Genomic DNA, 5361 nt, shown 5'->3' on the forward strand with positions numbered 1-5361 from the left:
ACACACACACACACACACACACACACACACACACGGCGTAGGAACAAAACCAGAACAACACAATATGAATGTGAGAATATACAGCAGGTTGTTTCTTCTATTGCCACTAAAACATACAAAGACAAATATAGTGCTTGGTATACAGTATACACTGTCAGAGAGGTTGCAATAATGCTCACATTAAAGGGTAATTTAGTTTTTTTTCAACCTGGACCTTATTTTCCTAGTGTGTACCTAACTGACTGACGGGAACAACAATCTTTGAAACTGGTCCAGTATTAAGTGTGAATTATACTCAAATGCTTAGATTATTATTTTAAGTGTCTGACAATATTATGGAAAGGATCTCTACAGAGATAGACCTTTAAAACCTCTTAAAGACCTTTCGGTTTAACCTGAAACAGCTCTGAGGTCGCTAGCGCTAAACCCACCAGACTCCATTTAAAAAAAACAATACTTTTAGCGTGAATAGAGCCAACATATTTTCAAATGTAAATTGGTAAACTATGTGATTATTTCACCCAAAACTAGAGTTGTGATGGTTGGAAAAGCGGAAAAACGGCTTTTCATCGATTTATTTTGTTTCTGTCGACTTTGAATGAATTGTATTTTACAATGCTAAAATCACTGTTTATTTACATGGAGTCTGGTCGATTTAGCGAACGCAATTTCGCAGATGTTTTTTTGTTTAAAAAAAAAAAAAAGATCTTACTCTTTAACAGAAAGGTCGGCCTCCTTAGAAATCCTTTCCATAATGTTGTCAAACCCTGAGTCTGTCAGTGGCAAAAACGAACACTATTGTGAAGATAAATACAAGCTAATACAGTTGCCCTATTAACTTCCACTGTAGCTTGTTTCACCGCTGCTGACTGCAGCAATCTCGCTTTATACTGGACCGATGTTACAGATTGTTGTTCACATCAGTCACTTAGACACAAAAACATATATAGGGTACAGGTTGAAAAAAAAGAAGTAATTAACCTTTAAGGAAAGAAACTCTACTTAACACTGGGCAAACATTTCCAGTCAGTAAGCTACAAACACACCAGTGTATGTTTCCTCATCCTGTGCTTACTACTCAGTCGGACTGTAAAGATGCCGGGCAGAATGTACAATGTCAGCAGGCTTGAATGGATGGATGGATGGATAAAAGGAGGAGTAGAAGTAGGAAATGGACACTGAGGCAAGAAGAGGCAAGCAAGACTTGAAGGAACATGTTGGCCCTGAGTCATATTGAAGTCTAATAACTGGACAAGCTCCTTGCCATCGCAGTCGCTCCTCCACGGCCCAGACGCAAGTCCGTTGCTTTGAAGTAATTTAGCAAACGTCTAGAAAGCTATTTAATGTCACTTTGTTAGATAATTCATATGTTCATATCCCACAAAGTGCCCAAAATGTTGAGTATCTTGTGTTTTTGATATGTTTTATTACTTTGACTCTCTGTGGTTTGGACTGGTTACATGGTGAACCAGTAGGCATACATAGAGTAAATAGCCAATTCCACAGTATAATGCTTTCCCTACCATTACATCAAACTTCTTTTCTTGATACTGCTGTCTCTAGTTTAGACTAATCAGTCCTCCAGATGGACACATGCCTGTAAACTACACATTTTCTCATACAATTCTGCCTTTACTATAGCCATTGGCTCTATTCATGCGAGTCCAGATGACTGTGGTTTCCTGCACCAAGGTGGTAGTCAAGATAAGTTGAGACTAGTATGAGCCCAAGTGGTTTTGTAGCTGAGTCAAGGCCGAGTCCCAGTTAAACCAAAGACGGAGACAAAAACTGAACCCGTGCCCATTCAATATCTTTCGTACTGTTGTTTAGGGATAACGTTGCACACTTTCAGACTCTCAAAGGCATTCATGGTGTTACACTTGTTTGTTAACACAAAAAGTGACAGTTGTGTGAAGAATGAAAAAGGAGAGCTCGACAGAAACGTCCAAACACACCTGGCCAATCACTGCGCGGGGCGGGCGGGATTAACAGGTTGTCAGTTTGGAAGCAAAGAGCTAAAGGAAGAGATAAACTTCATGCATGTGGCATGACAGTAGGCATAAATTCTTAAATTAAGAGGTTGACATTAAGTACGTTTACATGCACACTAAAATATTCCACTATTATTCCAAATATGAAAATATTCTGGATAGAACAGGTCATGGAAACCGTATATTCTGTTTGGATATTCCCAATGAGTCCTTTTATGGGATACGCAGGTATTTTTCAGAATTTAGAAGCATTCATTGGACATCTATACAACACATATCAAATCTTGTCTCACTCAGGGTGTTTTTTAGGTGTGCGACAGTTTACGGCCTCCTGCCTGTTTACGGCTCATGGCTGTTCACAGCTCTGTGCGTTGCTATGGTCGTTGAACCCACACCAAGCAGCCAACAGTCTGCAGGGCTGCGGTAGAGATGCATGGCCAAAAGAAAAAGCCAACATATCTGGTCAGTAGGAGAAACACAGTTTCTTAAAAACATTATGAAAGACTTGGGTAGCAACGTTTTTTGGGATATGCAAAAACATGGCAACGACTGTGTTTTCAGGAAGGGATGAAAGAGGGAGGCTGTGTTTGCATGGTTTGAAAATCCTGTTTCGCACAGCTGCATGTAAATGGGAATATTAGTGCAATGTTCACTTTCATTAGCCACGTAAACAGCTTAATCGGAATATTGCCTTTGCAGCATAAATGCAAAAACCGGAATATTATGTGCATGTAAACGTAGTCGTGGAGTCTTGTACGTCACAGGACTGAGCCACACCCTGGGAAGCAACCGCATTAATGAGATTTTTATTGGATTGTATTCGTTGATGTGAAGGGGAAAGACATGCTCTACATGTTCTTTTACATTCTTCCTGGATCTGTTATTGGAGCTGTGGTCCTTGTAGCCAATTGAATTATAAAGCCACGTATGATGTGTGAGCAGGCTTCACCGTGTCATCAGGATGCCGTGTTGTGGCTGAAGCAGGGACGAATACTGGAGGTTCGTCAGTCCAAACGGAACTGCATCACTGCTACTGCTGGCTTATCAACTGTGAAACGTCTTCCAATTCAATAGATAAACATGAAAGCTTTTCAATCTCTGTCTCACAGGCCTTTATGTTTAATTCTGTCAATGTTTAGGCAACGCTTAGCTCACACTGTAGTTCTGTATGAAAGGTTGACTGTAGAAAACGTGTCAAGCTGCTTCTGCATAGAGAATGGTTTAAGCAATTCAGTGCCATTACTCTTTACAATATATTCTTTATGGAAATGCATATGACTTAATGCCACTGGAATTCAGTATTCTGTGATTGTAAATTGTTTATATCTTAGATTCTTCTTTTGTAAATGTATACTTTGTTTTATAAGATTGCATTTATTTTTACTGTTTTAATGACAGTTTATTTTCATTCAAATCATTCAACCAATCAGTTTGATGAGTTGATTAATTAAATGACTTTCTGTGGCACTTACTGTACCTATCTGCTGGAAATGGGTGGCATTGTGCTTGGAGTCACTGAATATTTGTGTTACGGTCACAGACTGCTGTGGAGGACTTGGTCTTATGAGAGGGCAAAGACAGGTCCCCGGTTAGAGCTATAGAGGGGTCTATCCAGTTCTAGGGTTCTTTCCTTTAAATTCACACCGATCATAGTTACAATTACAAACTCAAACTAAAGATCTCTTCTGTTAGAATACAAATCTTCTTATCCATTTGTCTCTGTTGTTAGTATTGGCATCCCAAAACATTTGAATATAGATAATTATAAATGAACTGGATTACATGTCAAGTAAATTGGGCACAGACATTAAACTATGAAATATTAAAGGGCCTTACCAGAGTGTTTGTGCCATATTTATGTCATTTACTACAAATAACATGCTAAACCATTACAATGCTGCTGACCATTTTTCAAAGTAGACCCATAGCACTCACCAAAGAAAAACACTGAAGACCTTATTTTGTAGTGATTGACCTCATAAATCTTTATTAAATCATGGTAATTCAGTATTTCTGACATTCACTGTGATGGATTACCAAACTCAAGCATCAGCTCTGTGTGACTTGATAGTGATACTGTACACACATTCAAAAAAGCAAAGTACTAGACTACAAGCTTGGGGAAATTGCCAGCATGAAGTCAAGCATGTGTGAATGGGTAAAAAAGAAAACCCACAGGTATCACGCTTTAACAAGTGGCAGTATTTCAATAGTTAACTGTAGTCCAGCAAGTTCTGCACACTGAGATTGACTAATGTCGGCGTAAAATGCCAACATGTCCGGCCCCAATGACTTCACTTGTTCCTGTTTATTGGAATCTTGTGTCATTTGCTCCATAGTGACTCTGCTGACAGTGATGTTGCCCCTCAGCCTGTTTCATGTCCTGAGCACCATTACTGGAGCATCATCTTTTAGCCCAATGACTGATGATGGCATATAGATGTGACCCAGTCTCATACTGTATACTAATACTATGATGTAAACATGTATTAATGTTGGAGCCGTGAAAAAAAAACATTTGTTCAGAAAGGGAAATGATATGTGACTCTTAGCCACACTAGTAGTGGGGCTCGAGTGATGACAATGTTGGTTAGTTAGTCCACCACTTGAAATATCTCAACTAACAACTGATGGATCTGTAAAATTTGGCTCAGACATGTATGTCCCCCTCAGGATAAATTGTCATAACTGATCCTGAGACTGATATTTCCCCTAGTGCCATCATCGGGTCAAAATCAAGCAGTGTCCATCAACATCACACCAAATCATAACAAGCAAGCCAGACGCTGACAGTTTTAACTGTACATCACTTTCTAATTAGTTATCGGACTTCGATCCAAATACTCAAAATAGGCGTAAGAATTAGTGTAGCGTGTGCAAATGGGACACGTCTTTTGTCTTGAAGCAGGAGGGTTCAGTAACATACAATGTGCCAACCCGGTTTACTTCCCTTAGACTCACATGTTCTTAGCAACGCTGTGTTGAGAAACGAAAGGGTAGTAGCTGTGCGTGTGAAGATGTAACCATCTTTACGGAAGATTAGGGCCGTGACTTAAAAAAAAAAATGTTATGAGGAAAAATGAACTTCTAAATTTGAAGTTAGAATCCTTATATTATTGAAAGAAATAGATTGATATTAATCTCTGAATTTAGTATTCAGGGATTAATCTCACATCAGATTATCTTCCCTAGTTCTATAATCTTGTGTGCATCCTAGATACATATTTATTGAAGGCAATGACTTCCTGATGTTCTGTTGTCCCTGAAAAGAACTGACATGCAGATGTTATTTGCAGCTGACAGAAGTAAGGAGTATGTTATGTTAAATTTGGATGTTTAGTTCTTTACCACAGTAAAAAAGAACTGTGTG

General features: G+C 38.9%; 1 protein-coding gene and 1 long non-coding RNA gene across 2 annotated transcripts in view; one reads left to right on the forward strand and one right to left on the reverse strand.

The window, feature by feature from the left end:
• Positions 1–3462, forward strand: part of ripor1 (RHO family interacting cell polarization regulator 1) — a gene marked incomplete in the record, with an annotated part of 32518 nt that extends 29056 nt beyond the window's left edge. Inside the window, 1 exon segment of the mRNA XM_032524297.1 lies at positions 35–3462.
• Positions 1–5361, reverse strand: part of LOC116694609 (uncharacterized) — a 7634-nt gene that overhangs the window by 169 nt on the left and 2104 nt on the right. The window lies entirely within an intron of this gene.

Source organism: Etheostoma spectabile, chromosome 8, assembly GCF_008692095.1.
Source record: "Etheostoma spectabile isolate EspeVRDwgs_2016 chromosome 8, UIUC_Espe_1.0, whole genome shotgun sequence".
NCBI lineage: Eukaryota > Metazoa > Chordata > Actinopteri > Perciformes > Percidae > Etheostoma > Etheostoma spectabile.